The sequence below is a fragment of the Triturus cristatus genome, chromosome 7 (genome assembly GCF_964204655.1).
Source record: "Triturus cristatus chromosome 7, aTriCri1.1, whole genome shotgun sequence".
Taxonomy (NCBI): domain Eukaryota; kingdom Metazoa; phylum Chordata; class Amphibia; order Caudata; family Salamandridae; genus Triturus; species Triturus cristatus.
This window is the reverse complement of record NC_140590.1, coordinates 1,613,804,247-1,613,823,328: the sequence shown is the minus strand read 5'-3', so window position 1 is coordinate 1,613,823,328 and position 19,082 is coordinate 1,613,804,247.

Genomic DNA, 19,082 nt, shown 5'->3' with positions numbered 1-19,082 from the left:
GCTGTCAGGGGGGTTCGCATCGGCTGATTCCAGACATTCGACCAAGGTGTCCCAGGCTCTAGCTTTGTCCACTGTACAACGCCGCTGTGTCGCCTCCCGGAGTAGTATGGCACTCTCATACCCCGCCCTTTGTTAATAGTGTGTCCCTCCATGTGTCTACTCAGGAGCTAGTGGCAGCCTTCCACCCCATCCTGATTTCGCGCTTTGCTAGTATAAGGGCAAGCTCCACGAACTTAGTGGTCACTTTATATTTAGGTGGGCGTGGAAACCCTCCCAGGAGTCCTGCTAAGGGGTTGAAGTGGATTGGTATTTCCGTGACAACATTTATACAGGTAACTATTCCATCCCAGTAATCCCGCAGAGCCAGGCGCTACAAAGACCATATGAATCATCTCCGCTCCTTAATCCCCACATCTGGGACATGCCACATCCTGTGGGTCTTTTAATTTCCCCTGGAGTAAGATACACCCTGTGCAGGAAGTAAAAGTCAATCAACGTGTCCGGTGCATTTCTGCCACCAGTATCCCTGTGCAAGGCAGCATCCTAGCTAGAGTATTATTGGCCTAAACCCAATCCAGGAAATTAGTCCTTATACGAGGGAGGCCAGTAAATCACCTGTAATTGGGCTGCAGTGGGACCCTCGCAAACACGGACCCTGGTGCCACTGCACCTGCTTGACTCTTGTTAGTTATACCCTCGGTCCAATGGATTCTACTATCCCGAATGCCTATGTCAAAAGGAGCCTTTGTGCTGTGTGTGTGTCCGTGCATCGCGTGTCAGTCTTTCCTCAGGGAAGGTCGCAACATGTCTCCCGAGTGCCCCTGGTACGGTGAGCCTCTGGTACTGTGGGTACACTGCGCACGGAGTGTATGCACAACGGTGCCAGGGATGTTAGTTCTGTCCGCGTGCCCAGTGTATGGTGTGCATGTCTGTCTTCTGGGCCGCGCGCACGCAGCGCATATCATGTGTATGCATCCCTGTGCATGGGACGTTTGGCTCTCAAGTACTACTCAATGTACTCTGTGCATAGTCTGCCTGCAGTGGCATACCACAAACACATGTCCCCCCCGCACAGAATGGGATAAGCGATTAGTGAGTAGAAATGCTCCCTTTCGGCACGCGCGGCAAAATAATTAAATAAACAAGCGCGGCCGCTAAAGTGAAAGCGGACCGCGCTGCAAATAAAAAAAATTGTGCTTACCGATTTATGAAGGAGACGTGTAACACAACAAGTAAAAGCTCCAGTCCTCATGGGAGGTAACAAATGGAGACAGGGCGGTAACAAGGAGGGACTAACAAGCCTCATTATCAATCAGCAGCCAGCATTTTCCAAGGACAATGACACCAGCCAATGAAAAATATGGGAGGAGAGTAGGCAAGGCTCCCACAGCATACTCGACTACTGCATGCCTCGCAGAGCGCAGCGCATGCATTCTGCCGCTAGGCTCGACCTAAAAACGAAAAAGTCCAATCTCCAACTCCAAATTCGTTTTCCACCCATTCCACCATTGGCGCCCAGATCAGTGCTCCCCGCTTCCTTGCCCTCCTTCCCTTACAGTTATATAGTTTTTTCCCAGGTTATGGATATTTAGTAGACTTGAAAACTACTGGTGAACAATGCGGGGCTCAGGGCTCAGCCAGGCTGCCGCTATACTTAAATGCGCCATTGAATGGCTATGAATATGAAATAGAGCATCCCCTTGTTACCCAAAAAGTGCAGATCAATTCCAAATAAAATCAAGAATGGAGTAATCTCCACTTTCTATTTGAGTACCCCCTCTAAGTAGGGTGACCAACCGTCCGTAAATTTCACGGACCGTCCGTAAATTGGACCTCACGTCCGTTGTCCATGAGGATCCCTTTTACGGACGCCTTTTGTCCGTAATTATGGCCGTCACAGGGATCAGCACTGCTCCCCTGTGAGAGGCCTCACCCCCACCCCCAATGGGGCCACCACGCACTCCTGCTGGAGCACAAGAGCAGCCCCACCTGCCCATTGTCATTCTGTATGCCGGGTAATTGCCACATACTGAATGTCAATGGGGCAGTCTGGGTTGTTAAAGCATGTGGTGGCCTCCTCCGGCCTCAGTGTACAGCAGGGCATTCTGTTAGATAACCGTAAAACGCCCATGCTGCAACGTTAGAAACAGTTTATATAAAGAAGCCTGTGAAACAAGTTAATAAGAACGGGATATCGCTCTTTCACTGTCTCATCATTTTATAACTGAAGTATTTTCAATATTATATTCAACAAAGCCATGGTTGCTGCATTTTTATTTTAAGCAACTAACAACCATTGACAAAGCCAATAGCACTGGCTTGTTGGTGTAATGATACTTGCTGTATTATATATTTGGATGCAATGACAGAAACAACATAATACCAGTCGGGCGGAACACTATGCTAAGCGCAGATTTTTAGCCTAGGTGTTTTAAACCACGCCCTTAATTACATTGAACACCCCCTTTGAAGAGACCCCCCCCAGTTTTTACACCACTTAAAGCCCTGGAAACAACACCATGTCACAGTCACCTCACATCCTGGCACTGTGCATCATGCATGACTCATGACTTCTACGTTTTCAGACTGCCTATGTGCAGGGGCATAGTGAACTCTCCCCCACCCCACCCCACCCCACCCCTTGCTTTAGGAAATGCAGCAAGGTGAAGTTCTTGATGGGCCTCTTCTGTCTGCAACTCTGCAGACAAAGGCTTAGCTCATAATGTGAAAAGGTGGGTGAGCAAATAAGTGAAAGAATGTGTGAATGGCAGGATGGATTACTGAAAGGATGAATGAAAGGGTTAATGGATAGATAATGAAAGAAAGGATGGATGGATGAGTGAATGAGTGGAAGTATGGATGAGAGAAAAGGTAAATAGATGGATGTATGGGTGGAAGGGTAGATGGATGGGCAAAAGGGTGGATGGGTGTGTGAAAGGATGGATGGATGGATGGATGAGTGAAAGGGTAGATGATGGGCGAGTGAATTGGTGAAAGGATGAGTGGATGGATGGATTGATGAATTAATGGGTGAATGTGAATGGATAGATGGATGAGTGAAAGGGTGGATGTAAGGATTGATGAGTGAGTAAAGGGGATAGATGGACAAAAGGATGGATAGTTGAGTGAAGAAGTGAAAGGGTGGATGGATGAGAGAACGGATGGATGGATGAGTGAAAGGATGGATGAGTAATAGGATCAATGGATGGATTCATGAATGGATGAGTGGGTGGGTGGATGGATGGATAAGTGAAAGGGGGATGGAGAGAGAAAGGGAGGATGAATGACTGAAAGGGAGAATGGGTGGAAGGATAAGTGATTGGGTGGATGGATGAGTAAGTGAAAGGATGGCTGGATGGGTGAAAGGGTAAATGGCTGGATGGATGATTAAATAGAGGGATGGGTGGAAGAGTGGATGGATGACTGTACGGATGGATGGAGTGAATGGGTGGGTAGATGAATAATGGATAAATAAGGGAAAGGGTGGATGGAGGGATGGATGAGTGAAATGATTGATGGAAGGATACATGGTGGATAGTTTTGCAAATGCTTGATTATGTTTGGATATAGATGGGCACATAGATGGAAGGACAGAATGAATGGTGAAAGACTGAATGATAGATAAAAGAATGATTACAGCTTGTAGCACCCATTATCTTAACTAACATTTCCCATACATTGACTTTCACGTTAATATGAGTCATTGTCTCTATATAATGTGTGTGTGATGTAACGCACTCCGACACCCTGCCCTACATACTTGGGATGAGTAACACTATAAAAGAAATTAAATACACATGAGAGACGGTCTATGCGAAGATGGGGGGCACCACTGGAGGGTGGTTGTTACGGGGGGCTGGCCAGGGCCGGACTGGGAACTGAAATCAGCCCTGGCAAAATTTGGCAGACCAGCCCCCGTCAAATTTGGCAGACCAGCCCCCGTCCAGCGCGTAGCGAGCGAGCGGAGCGAGCGAGCCCGACCGCTATTAGGGGTGTTTTGGGTGGTTCTCCCCCCAAGAAAATTTTGAAAGACAACCTACCAAAATTGTGAATTTTACAGCACATTTTTCATTACATATTCAATTATATCAACTTTCAAACCACAGTAAATAGTAGATGATGACCTTCAAGAGCACCAGGTTACCCACCCAGTCATATGTACCCATAGACATTCTTTCAGAGAGCACCAAAAATAGGCACAAGTAGTAAATCAGAGAGAAGTAAAAGTGAGACCAGCCCCCACATGGTGTGTATCGAGCAAGCGCAGTGACCAACCATTACTAGGGGGTACTATGGTGAAAATGGACCTGCTCCTAAAGGGCAAAATGGATCCTTTATCAAGCTTATGAGTGAACAGGACGTCTTTCTCGTTATCTCCTCCAAGTTTCTCCCCCCAAATTTCCATTATTCCCCCCTTTCCTTTCCCTCCTCTCCAGCATTTCCTGGCTTTAATTGCATCACTGGGGGATTTCAACATATGACACTGGCCTTGTAACCATAACATACAATTATCTCCTTTATCAGTACAATTTAATGATCTTGTGCCATGGGGGGGGGGGGGGGGGGTCACAGTGGTGGACATTTAGTGTGGTATGGTAAATCTGGTCCCATTCTCAACAGATCAGTATTACAATTATTCAGAGATAGCAACGAGATTGTTGAGCAGGCAATGCAATGCAAACAGTAATGGGAATGTTTTGTAAAGTTAGGTAGAAACTTCAATGCGGAAGGCCGGTGTTATTTCTACGAGACTGCGTGATTTCTGCTACTGTACGGTACCTGTGCCAATCAATGCCTCTTAAGTGATGAATGTGATCTGGCCTCAGGCTCTCCTCCTTACTGCAGCATGATGTTCTATTTATATAATTTTGTAGTGGCAGGCCACATGAAGTGAATCAGTGTAAAATTGCTATAGATTTCGCATATTTGTGTGATTACATATTTGATTGCCGGCCTCAGCGAGGTAACAGTACTTGCGAGATAAAGAACACAGCGCGGAAATAGAAGCCACTGTTTTGGGGGAGGTCGGAGATTATCTTGTTGAATCAATGCGCTGCTTCAGAATGTACAACCGCATAAAAAGCTGCACCGTATAGAAGTGCGCGATCCCGGCTACTTGGAGAAGTGTCCAATAGCAATTGGTTTCATCATGACAAAGAAGTAATACCTTTCCTGGAAAGTTTTTACTTCTTTCCTCCCCTTCAACACTGAAGCGACCAATTTCGGCTTTAACTTGCTGGTATAGTCACGCCCTGCCCCCCCAAACCTCCCTCACTGCACCCACCAGCACGTCACCGCCTTCCTGAGTGTGTGTCTGTTTATGTGCGCCAGGGTCAGGAGAGAGAGTGTTGTTTGGCACATGGCTGCCAAGTGCTAACTCGCTAGCCAAGCGGAACTGATTGGGGCCGTTTCGGTTTCCTCACACAGCAAAAGAGCAGGCCCTAGCAGCAGGAGGCGACTTTCAAAAGAGACACTAGCACTGAACACGCAAGTGCGCATTTTACCAGCGCAAACTCCTCTCTTGTGAAATCCGGCCTGAAATCCGGAAAATTAAACAAAATATAGGTCATGATTCATGAAGCAACTGAGCCAGCGCATAGGGAACGCACCGAGGGCGACCTTCAACAGATGGAACTGATACAAGGGTACAAAGACCCATTAGAGGTCAAAAGTTACATTGAAGAAGATGGTAGCAGCGCTAAGCCCTTTACTCTATAACCTGCACCATAAGATGTTAAATTACAATCCTATATCAGAATCGCGAATGATCCTGGAGCCCATAAGACACTTCTTGTAGGCTAGCTTTAAATTCTGTTCGCATTAGTTGGTGAAAACTTTATTAATAAGAACGTGCACGAGGGGCACACTTTGGAGTGCTTTAATAAAATGCTGCTCTCCCGAGAGATGTGATTTGTCTAGTACTGTTTTTATTTAATGTATCCCCATAATGGTAGCGAGAGGAGAATGTTGCTGCAAGGGTGTGGCCCTAAAATAAACACCATCTTTAAAGAAAAGCAGCTGCCACCTTTGACTTGCCTATGTCTGTGTTTCAATGCAAGGCCCTCTTCTATGTTGAGGTCACTCGCCGATATTGTCGATGCGATGCTGAAATTACTGAGATAAGTAAAGGCATGTAAATATTGTGCGCAGCTCATCATCTTGTTGCTGTGTGCCTTGAATACGAAGCACACTTCCTACAGCGAATACAAAATCAGGCACCGTGTTAGCAGCCGGTTAAGATGCGCTGTCTCTCAGCACACTACATCGGTTATTTAGCGTGAATACTGACTGTACATCGGTTATTTAGCGTGAATACTGACTGCACAATCACAATGACATCTAGATACAAGAAAAATCCATGTGCACCACACAATAATTTGACACCGAATTGAAACATCTAACCTAATTCAGGAAACAATGCGGACTACACTACAACAACCACCCTGATGTAAGGATTGAATGCGGCGCCGACCAGGCTGACTGCCACATGTTGGCAGTATGTTCTGTTAAACTCGGTAATCCACATGGCGCGGACTCCTTCCCAAAAACAGACTTATCTTTCATGTTCAGGACAAAGCCTTTGTCCTGAACATGAGCTAAAAAAGGCCCCCCACGTTAGCCTAAGCGGCGCAAGTGCCAGAGCCCAGTGGCAACACCAGGCAGTGGCCAGTGGAAAACAAAACAAAAGGACTCAGTCGTGTTAAAAAATAAATTTACATAAATAAACTCTAGAAAGCCCTGTTGTCTGCTTCAAATATATTTTTCAGCACAAGCCCCAAGTTGGGGCTTGTGGTGAAAAATATATTTTAAGCAGACTTGCTGACCCCAACCTTCGCCCCAGTTACAGCCCCCCAAGAGTCAAGCAGCACAACAGCATCACCAATGGGAGCACAGTCACACATATCCACAGTGCTGCACTAGCATAGCCAGACTCTCGCAGGCCCACCCACCACCACCACCTCGCTCCGGCAGCAGTGGACTCCGCCGGTGGAAGGAGGAACCAAAGGGTTGCCTGCAAAAGGGGGGTGTAGGTAGCAGGCCCGGCTCCAGGAATTTTTGTTTGGGTGGGCCAAACGAACATTCGGGTGGGCCACTGCTGGCCCGATTTATCGCTTATATATCTAGCCAGGCCTGCTTCTGGGCCCTACTTTTATCTCTCCTTAGTCTTACAAGGTACAGTAAAACACACTCTTTCTAAATGTTATCACTCTAAAAAAGTGCTTTTCTTCCATGTAATGTCCCTTTGATGGGAAGAGAAGGTTTCTAAGGTGGGAGTATCTAGCAAGTGACTCTACTCGGGCTCCCTCTGTGCGAGCCTGCAGGGAGAAACCCTCTTCATTACTACCTCCACCTGACCCAGGACTGTGCAGCGCACTCCCTTACAGACTTGATTATCCACTTTTCTACCACCCCTCTCCATTGCACCTTATCTCACAGCTGACCTTGGGACCCAGCCCCATATCAGGCACCATCGGGCTCCACTTTCATTATTCCCAGTAAAAAACAAAAGTAAAATCACCTTCAACCTTGAAACATTGAATATAGCAGTAAATGTAATCAGCCTGCATGTTAAAGTATGCTCAACAGTTGTACTAATCACCTGACTGTTAATTAAATGAACACAAACAGAAAGGCCATGACAGGGCCGGCTTTAGTGCTGGTACAAAAGTCTTTTTAACCTCTTTTTTGACCTCTTTCTCTGTAGATAACTTACCAACCACCCTCCAACAGTGCTCTTCATCTCTCCGTAGTCACTCCCCCTCATGGCCTCTTCCTCACACCCTAACTACCACCCTCCACCAGTACCTCTCATCTCTCTGTAGCTCCCACACCCCATGACCTCCTCCTCAGATTCCCTCACTGCTCCCTCCACCAGCGCTCCTCATCTGTCCATAGTTCCCCCCACGCCCCACCCCATGACCTCCTCCTCGGCTTTCCTCGCTGCCACTCTCCACTAGTGCCCCTCAGCTCTCTGTAGTTCCCCCCACCCCGTGACCTCCTCCTCTGACTCCCTCACTACCACCCGCACCCTTCATCTCCCCGTAGCTCCCCCCCACCCCATGACCTCTTCCTGGTATTCCCTCACTGCCACCCTCCACTAGTGCCCCTCATGTCTCCGTTGCCCCTCTCTCATATCCATTCCATTCGTTGTATTGCACTATTCATATGAGTGTAGGGTAGGGTGTCACAGTACTTTACATAGCACACATTATACAGAGACAATAAATCGGTTTACACGAAATGTCACAAACTAATGAGGATTACAAGGTGTAGAAATCAATTCATCCATTCTGGTGGGTAATATATTTTATGGGGGGTTGGTCGGGAGAAGCACAAACTCAGGATTTAAAGAGTACTCCAGTGGTCAGGGTTGGCTTTACTAATAAAAATGTATAACTGCCCAAACTCTTTTTAGTAACATTAGAATAATGAAAGAATGGAGAAGTTCTAACTACATCACAACACAAAAAAGCGAAGTTTGCACGCAGTTCTTTGATGACCGTTCATAGGTCACTGTCTTATGTGATGATAGCAACTTCTGAACTGCAAGTAACACAAGGATATCTGTGACAAAGGCGTAACCTACTGAGCTATTCCCATACAATTCAGTTTATCTGCATTTAAAAACTACCAACAACAGACAAATTGTTGCTCTGCAGCAGCCAGCAGGATCGTAAAGACAAAACAAGAACTGTCCTGGTAGGTAGTCAGGGGCCGCCCAGGGCGCTAGTGCTGCCGCTGCGCAGAACCGGCCGGGCCGGGGGAAAGGCCTATACCCTTTGTTAATCCCGGCAGGATTAACAAAGGGTATAGGCCTTTCCCCCGGCCTGGCCGGTTCTGCGCAGCGATTCCTTCCCAGCCCCTCGGCCCGGCCCACAGAAGTGACAATTTTGCATGTTTGGTGATAATAAATAATTCAATTGCCTAAAGAGTGACACACTGACTCACCTCTGCGTGCGGCGGCCGGCGGGCGACGAGTCGACGACGGATGGACAGTCCCGGACTCTCGGTACTAGAAATAAATTATGGGGTGCCTGTACGTTCCCTGTCTTTTTAGTGGCTCAGCTGGCTGTTGTTCTGGAATGCTCGGGTCGGGGTCACGAGTCACGCGCACCTTTTGTTGGAACCCCAATGCGCATGTCACCACAAGGTGGGTGAACTGAGACCGCGCACACGCGGGGGCTGGCGCCGACGGAGATTTCTGCGACTGCGCAAAGCGCGCGAGCGCGACCCGACGACCCACCCCCCAATATTAATGCAGGTGATTAATAAATGATTGAATTTGCAGGCGAATGCGGCGGCGCTGCCCAGGCAGAGAAGAGAGCCTGAGAGTGTGTGTGAACAGTGATGTGTGCGACAAACGCCGTCGGCGCGTCCGCGCGTCGGACCTAAAAATCGGCCCCCTACCTAAAAACCGTCCCCCTACCAAAAAACCGGCCCCCACCCCTGGCAGCCTACCGGGGGATTGCCCGGTGCCCGACATTGCCAGTCCGGGCCTGGGGCTGGCACTGCAAGGTTCCTTGTATATCCAGTAGTTTTCAATCAACAATGAAAGCGGCCTCACTTATATTCAGGTGTGGTTCACCATTGTCTGGTGACTAATGTACCTGCTGGAGCGAGATGCAAATTTTGAATCGTCTAAGGTAGAAAGCTGCGGGCATACTGAAAAACCGTGAAGTGCACATTTGTCTCAACCAATTAATATAAACTTATTTGGACTTGTACTTAGGTGGTTGTATATTTATTTACTTATATACTATTGCCCACCCTCCTCTGACGTATCTGTAAAACTTACATTTTGTCCTGGATTTTGACCTTTTGTCCTGAATTTTTGTCCTGAATTTTGTCCCTTTGTCCTGAATTTTTACACTCACCGTCCTGAATTTGCACCTATGCCAGTTGGTCACCCTACCTCTAAGAAGGCCCCAATTCTGTCTCTTAATGTCTGTAGTTGTATTCACAAGCAATACATATGCGCTATATGTGCAGGGCCTTCCCCGTGCACATATAGCGCAATTGCCATCAGGTCTTTTCTCCAGCTAAACATCTTTGCTGGAGTATACTACAGATTGAAGACTGTCATATAATGCTGGCTTCCGACCCCACCTTCTAATATGACTCAATTGCAACTCTCCACTTTCTGGGGTTTGGTGGTGTTGAAGCCAGTAAAGTGCCAGTCCACAACTGCAAAAGTATAGTTCGGTTTATGTGAAACATTTCCATATTTAAGAGTGCTTAAGTGTGACTTTTGAATTCCTCGTGGTGATGCTTAGAGCGTTATTTTATTGTGAGTTGAACAAAGCAGACATGTCAATGAAATGAGATGTATTTCAGAATTTAGTTCCTTGTATACAGTGTAATGAACTTTAATGCTCCAAGTGCCTATCATAAGCCACTAACATAATTACCTTTTCCAACACTATAATCCTGGAAACATTTGTGTGCTATAATAATAACCATTATTAAAGCAGGTTGGTGTTTGTACTCCTGGGTATTAAAGTTACATAGATGAAACAGGAAAGAGCAGTGCTTTAAATGGAAATATGGAAGTGCTGGTACTTACTGTTCATTATCTGTTTGATCCTGTGATGGTCCTGTACCCTTCAATATAAATTTATTGCAGCAATTCTGAGAAGTGCCTGTCTGTTTCAAATGAAAAAGTGCAAGAATTCAGTACCAATAAGTACCAGCAAATTTATAGCACTGGGAAAAATTAATCATACTATGTTCAAGAACTACCAGTGAGGACTTGCTTGCACTGCAGGTACAGCATCCATTTTAGGACATCCTCATTCCTCACTCCTTAGCCCTATTTCTTATCCCTATTTCTCATCAATCATCCCTACTTCTCATTGACCACCCCTACTTCTCATCCCGGCTTTTCGTCCCTGCTTCTCATCCATCATCCCTACTTTTTATTCGTCATCCCTGCTTCTCAGCCATCATCCCTACTGCTCATTCATCATCCCTGCTTCTCTTCCATCATCCCTACATCTTGCCCCTGCTTTTCATCCCTACTTCTCATCCATCATTTCTACTTCTCATCCCTATTTCTCATCCCTCATTCTTGCTGCTCATCTCTTCTTCTCATCCACCATCTGTACTTCTCATCCCTTCTTTTCACCCACCACCTGTACTTCTTATCAGTGCTGAAGACCCCTTGTATACTAATAACAGTACTAACACTTTTCAGCAGTCCACCCTTTTGATAGGACAGGGTCAACACGTCCTTGAGGGGGCATCTTTAGGAGGTACTATTATTCGGAAATTTGAAGAAAAAAATATATGATGCTATAAATATTGGCCAACATTTGAAAGGATTTTAAAACGCACTCTTTAAAGTTATTTGAGGATTTTCGATAAAGTAAATGGTTAATAATGAATTCCCATTAGTTCATTGCCAAGACTGTGGGGCTATGCACAGTGGCCCAGATTTTGTATTCTTTAAATCCCTTATATAGACTTGACTCACTTTTTTTCCTCTGTTTATCTTAATTTAGCAGATGGTCCGCTTTACCTCTCTCCTTTTCCTATTTACCTAAGTCTTTCCCCTCCTTTCTTTCTTTCTCTCCCATTCTTTATTTCTTACGCTTTGTATTCCTCACCTTGGGTTCCTCTGCCTCTTCTGTATCCTACTGTTACTATTGGCTTCCTCTTTCATTTCTCTACATAATTTGCCTTTATTTCCCTTTCACATATCAGCATTCTTGAAATACATGTGGGCAGTGTAAACAGCATGAATGTTGTCTATGTTGTGAGACATACATTTCTTTTTTCTGCTGCCTCAGTCCCAATTGTATATGTGAAAAAGTGGTTCTGCCACACTTAAAAATCTAAAGAACTTTTTACAATTATGTCTCTCCAAATGGATGAGATCAGTCAAAAAATGAGAAAACGAGACCTTATGTCCAAACCAAAAAGCGCAAAACTCTTGTTTTATATTCAACTATATATTTTTATCTGTTTTTTGAAAAATCAGTGTAAACTTATTGTAATACATATATTTACTTACACACAGAATAGTTCTTCTGAACTAACATTTAGAACTTATATATGCACAAACATTAAAATATTTACATGTCACAAAACATTCCACAAAATACATGGACATATACTACATAGAAAAATTATATTTAAACACAGTGCGAAATTTTGAAAGAATAGAAAAGAAATATCAGCCCAGTAGGTGATTAATCAAATCATTGGTTTGGTATCCTGGGTGATCATCAACACTTGACAATAAAGCATCGACGTTTCGACCCCTGAACAAACGCGATATTATAACCGTCTTAGTGGGGTCTTCCTCGGGACTAACTGGAGAATCTGTGTGTAGCCGTTGTGGGGCTTCCACCCTGTCATCTATTTAAGGCACTGTAGTCTTAGTCACGTGCTGTTAGTGGTCTGGTCACTTCAAAGAATAATCAGGTAAGCCATTCCTCCGGCGTCAGGTGCACGGGGTTCCATGTGGATCTCTTTGTGAGAAGGTGACTCCAAGGGGCCTCCCGCCTCCTCACCAGGCCCTGCTATTCACTTCAAAGGCTCTTTAATCGCCTTTTGAAACTTGAAAATAAATGTTCCTTTTTCAAACCGGAGCGACGGGCAGCCCTCGTCCTCTCTATTCCATTCGTAAAGACCTCAGTCCCAATGGGCATTGCCATATCGGGCCTGTAGACATTCATAGCACTTGGACACGTAATTTGGACAAAACTGCAGGTAGAAGCACAGTGTGTCCCTAAAAACACCTATTGATGCACACATGACAAACACTAATTCACATTTATCATTTTTAATGCTATAGTTTATAGAGCACCTCATAGCCTAATGGTTTAGCCAGATGGTTGAAAATAAAATAAAAAATCGAGTAAAATAAAAAATAACCAACAAGTGAATTGCTAAAAACCATAGCTAATTTCCATGATGCACCAATATACACTCTTCCACTTCCTCTCATACTCACATTTCATGACTGATTTGTGTTATCTTAAGTCATACATTCTCCTCTTCACCACACTGTGTGATCCTAGGCAAGTCGCTTTACCTCACTGTGTCTCAGTTACCATATCATCTAAAGTACAAGTTCCTAGACATAGACTGTCACAGACATGAGGAGCTATATTTGACATGGACCTGTATTAGGTTACTTTTCCTGCAGAAGTGAGCTGAGTCTGACCCTAGTAGTAGGTTCTAAAAACTTCTCATGGTATACTATGTGCCTGTGTGATAATAGTCAGGATTGAGATGTCCTCCTGGTCAGTACGGAGATACATTGGCAGAATAATATGTGTTCTTTGTGCTAGAAAGATGGATTTGCTGGCGGTCCGGACTGAAGTAGCAGCGAAGAGTCTTCAGCAGTACTTAGCACCAACCTAACAACAACCATTTTATTTTGGGCATTACACTAATATATCCATCTATCTGACTGTCTACCTGAGGCAAAAGCACCAGCTGAAAGGGTCTCAGTTGTTATAAGCAACCTCTTTCTTCAGTTTTTTTTGAAAAGCCTAAATAAACTTTACTTGAAACATAAAAAAGGAGTGAACAAGGCTTCTGTCTAGAAGGGAAGACATGGCAATGCATGTTCGTGTTACAGAGAAGCTTATTTAATAAGAAATATCACCATTCCAAAGAAAACCCCGAAATCTCACTGCTGCATTCAGAAATGAAAATAAGTTACTTTGCATGCTTTTAGAAAGTAGCCATGCTGCTTTTCCTTTCCGACCTTTGAAACCTTTACAGTTTTAATCAAAGGAAAGCTAGCCTAATACACAACCGTTTACCAGCTCGCATAAACGAATGACAGAATGTTGACGAAGAAGCAGTTATCAGTCATCTGCCACATTAAAAGTGTGCGCGCTGTAAATCCATCTCTGCGTGGCATCAAGAATGAAGATGAGCGGCCGCACGGGCGCGCCTCCTTGAGGAAACTGTGGTGACGAGGCCCGAGGGGTTTCATGTGCCTTGTGGACACCTACAGCTGACTGTTGGGGGCTACGCCAGGTCACACCTCCACTTGAGGGGAAACATTTCTCCAGACTTGGAAGCACACCAGCTTCCTAGGTTACAACCTGTTATATATGGGGGGATTGGGATCCCGCACTCACACAGGTGCTGTCGGGCGCCTGGAGGCCTAATCCAGATGAACAAAACTAAGTAACTGTTTCTTTCAGTGTTAGATGGCTCTGACTGTCTAGTCATCGGGGCGCCGGCCGAGGCAACGTGTATCGTTGGGTGGTGGAGTTGAAGGACTGAGGCGCTGGGTCACGATGCGTAGTCAAAGACCTGTGACTGTTTGACCTTTCTGCTAATGGGAAAGTCCTATAATTGCAAATAACTTTAAAGTGTATATACAATATGTGTTTTGTTTTGATTTCAATGGAGAAGTTTGACAATTGCGTATAACTGCAAAGTGTATATACAATGCGTATCTCGTTTTGATATCAGTGTGCGTGTGTGTGTGTAATACAAAGACAAGTGTTTTATACATAAGATGTGGAGTCTTTTGTGTTGCGAGGATGGTGTTGTGCCAATACTTTACACTCGAACCCTAACGATAAGCCTGGCTGCTCAGTGTCGAGCTACCAGAGGGTCAGCACAGGTTATCGGACGAGTGTATTGTACTTATCCTATTTGGAACTGTTGATTTTGACTGCCTTTGTTGCGTCCCAGCCAGCCCAAAAACACTAGGTCTAACAAGCATGTATTAACATAAACTTGAAACTGGACTATAACATCTTTGCTTCATTAGCTGATCCATCCGTTGGGTACTCCTGGTTTTTCCCCAACCGAGTGCATCTGGTCTGTTATGAACTTCAAGACTCAGAAAGACAGCAAGAGGTTAGAAAATGTAAAACTTCCCAGTTTCCTGGTCTAGGCTTGTGTCTGTAAGACATGTGACAGAAAATAACAAATGTTGCATAAAAAGTATCGCTGAGCTGGATTCTGCTAAAGCGTTTGGTTTTTCAATTTCAAGTTTGCTTTATAAATAAACTATATGTAATTTTATTTTTAGAGGATTATTTCAGTGAAACCACTCTGAGTGCACCTGTTTGCGTTTCATTTTGAATTTTTATTTGCAGTTTCAAGCATCTCCAGGTTGGCTTGTTACTTCCAATTGTCAGAATCTGTCTTCTCTGTTTTATTGCCTTTTCAATGTGATATGCATCGTATATGCCAAAACTCCCAAATTTAGGGGCAAGACTCACAATTTCTAAGCTAAATAGTATTTTAGCTCCCTCCCATGTAAAACATCCTCAACTCCAATGCTAATTAATGGGGAATTTACGTTCCCTCACTGTATTCTCTGAAGTGTCTTATTAGATGTCCCCAGATTGTTAGATGTACCCAGATGACAGTATGTGTATGAGAACTTTACATGGGTGGTGAAGGTCTGACCTGCTTTGCTTTGGGTCAAGCTTCTGGTGGTCTCCTTCAAAAACACACCCACAAAATACCTGTTTAAGTGGCACGATCCCTCTTGCCAAGTGGCCAGTTGACCGCGTGAGATTCCTTCAACCACTCCTGACCTTTGAAGTCAATAGTACTTTGCTTGTTAGGATTTTGAAGGCCTACATAACAATGGTAAAAGTGATACAAAATGCCCTGGAATGTTTGTGTGCTCGACTAAAGGTTAGAATTAACTGAAGATGTCACACAAGCAATGGCTGAAATAAGTTGATCTGGATGACAAAGGTTGCCGCACTATGTTAAAACTGTCCACAGCAGTGTTGTCTCCGAGAAGAAAGCTGTACATTATTATTTTTTATTGGAAACGCTTAGAAACAGAGTCCATTTACAATTTGTATTTTGGTCTACTCATTGGGTATGGTGGCTCGGAAATGGCTAGGACCCGGATTCCATAATCACTGTCGTAGGCTATGGGCAGGATGGTAGCCACACGTGGCTGCCACTGTGGTCAATAATCATGTTCAAGCCCCAATGCCACAGAACACTGATATTGTGCATGGTGCCACCCCAGCTTTTAATTGCCCTGCCGCTCCCACACCAAGGTTATCGCTCATGTCGCAGCCTTATGCTGCACGTGCCAACGCCTACGAGTTCTCTCTCCATGCCTGGCCCATGGAGACTTTTTTTGGTATTGTTTGTAACTGCTTGCCTGCTGCACAGCTGCAGAGTGGCCAACCAGCAGCTTCAACAAGTCACATGTGTGGTACAAGCTAGCAGCAGCCTAGTACCCGGCTATGCTTACAGAAACTCAATACATGCCCAAGTTGTACACTCTGCGATTTGGTGTGTCAGTGCCTGCCAGGGACTTGCCTCGCTCTAAGTCACCAAACCCTCCTGAAACGACAATACTCGGACAAGCCTCAAGCAGGCAATCACAAACAAAATCTGAGCTGACAGAATGTCAATTCACTGCAGTCTGTGCTGGTCACATTGGCATCCTGACTTCTGAGGCCCCGGTGCAACTGAATTGGCTGTACCACTGAAAGCAAAGCACCGGCCTTGTGTATCTTCTGTCGTTAGGGTAGTAATAGGTGTTGTAGAAGTCTCTCTGTGCTTATTGTATGTGCAGTGATGTCCAGAGGAAGATTATGTGCAGTGCAAGATGTGGTTCAAGTACATTTGTTGCTTGACATAGTGCCCTTGAGACTTGTGGTTGCGATAGAGCAACATGTGTCTTTAAAGACCTTAAAGGGGAACAGGTGCCATGGTATCATAGTGACATAGCAGCACTGTCTAAGATGACATAGCGTTCTAGGTGTTTTTCCGGTGCATGATATCGGTGTTGTCATTTTAGGATGTATATTATGCTACTGGTCAGTCAAAACCTCTGCAGAAGTTCCCGTCGATTTTGCAACAGTGTTTTTGTTTGTGTAAATCTTCAATTTTTATTGGCTCTACACTGTCTTCAGATGTATTCGCTGAGTGCGTTGAGTTACATGTTTACAGGTTTGAGCTCTTTTAGTAGATTATCAGTATCTGTGTAGTCCTTGGAGTTTACGTTTGCCCACCCTTTTGGGTATGATTGATCGCTGTCGTTTTATTGTTTGATTGGTGCTGTTTTATGGGGTTCGCTTGTGTGCTCACATGTCTGCAGCATCCTGGGCGGTCTTTAGCAGCGTGCACAGGGACTTATATGAAATACAAGTTTATTATGATTGCAGGTACACATCCAACAGCATCTCCTTGCCAGCAGCATCTGCCCCAGTTTGGAACCCTCACTCCTAGCATTACTCCACACAGTCCCAAAATTGAATACCTCTCTGAAACATTCAATATAAACACTACAGATCTCCTCTCCTAATAACAATAAAATAGTGAAGTAGTTACATAAATATTATTGTAGAGTTAAAGAAAATACCTAAAATAACAATGAACATAACATACCAACCAAGCAAAGATCATAGTGTATACCATATGCCATAACAAATGTTACTTGCCAGCAGACATTCCTGACAGTTCTGCTGGATGGCATGCTCAGCACCCCTCCTGATATCTTCCCTCTTTCTCCCCCCCCCCCCCCCGGTTCCATGTCACATTTCCATTCAGTACTCTTATATTTCCATAACATTGTCGGAACCTCCCCCATCCAATGCAGGTCACTGCGAGCAGTTGTGTACTCTCGACAACACACTGTTGAACCTCTCTAGTTGTCCATCCTCCTGTGGATGATACAAAGCAGTATGATGATGATCAACCCGTTATTGTTCAATAAACACTCCATCTGCCTGGACACAAACTGAGGGTGAATGTCCATCAGAATTACCTTAAGTCATCGTTCCCATGCAAACACATCACCCATAAATTCTATCATCACATCTGTAGTTACTATGTTAACAATTTTTAGTTGTGGACATTTAGAAAAAGAATCCATCAGTACCAGAGCAAATTTGCCTGTACACACGTTCACTGAAAATGGGCTAAATCCCTCAAACCCTAATTCCTGCCATGGATCACTAGGGAACTCCAAGGGAGTAATAGGTGTCTCGCGATTGGCACAATTTATCACTCTTGTGCCAACCTCTAGTGGGCAGCACTGTTAAAAAAATTATAATTTAAGCACTGATAGACACAGGCAGAAAGTAAAGGTGTCTGATAGTCCTGATTACTTTCTGCAGTTTGCAGTCCAGTTGTCATTTCCCAATCCTCTGTGCAGAAGGCTGTTGAGAGCCTAAGGGTAGGGCATCACACTGAACATTGTTGACATCACATTGAGCATTGGTGACATCACAGGGCTTGCCTGTGATGTCATCGATGTTGGAAAGGTGACGTATATTCATGAGGCATTCCTAGCATTTTGGGGACTCCATATCCTTGACAGTAAAAACATATGCCAAGAGTGATCCCACACAATACACTTTATATTCATTACATTTCCATTTTTGTACTACAAACATGGTGTCGAGAAACAGATGTAGATCATAGGCAAAACATTCAATGGTGCAGTTGCACCGGGCCCAGATGCTTGTGGGCCCATTGAATCCTAATCATTGCTGTATTTCACTACTACTACACTGGTGGTCCGGGGGCTCTATTTTTTAGGTCTCGCCTGACCCAGCGCATGCGCTGTTCTGGCGAGACATTTAGTAGGTGGGTTTCAAAAGTGCTACCCACATTTTTGTGCTGGCTACAAGCGTCAGTGCACGATGGCGTGCACGCGCACAGCTGCTCCCCACATTCCCCCCTCCGTTCTCGCCCAGCCATCTGCCTTTCCTGCGCCAGCCTTCAGCCCCATACCACTCCCCCCGCTGCTGCGCGCACATCCCTAGCATGCGTCATCGCGATCGCGATCACTTTCGCTTTTAGAGTGATCGCGATCGCGATGAGGGATTGATAGCTCCTTCACACTGAGGCCCACTGTGTCAACAGAAGGCCAGCGCTCCGCTCTCCTCTGGAAAAGCACTCTTCCCCCTAACCCTCGAATTTGCATCAGAGACATTCAATGTCCGCACTTTACAGAAGTCTCAACTCGGGTTATACTACCGGTTTTTGACCATTCACTATGTATCGAGCCCTGACCCCTCCCTCTTGGAAGATCTCTTCTGACGTGAGGGACCACCTAATGGATTATAGCCAGCCTCACCCTGTTCTCCGTATCTGAAACATTCATCCACTTGGCC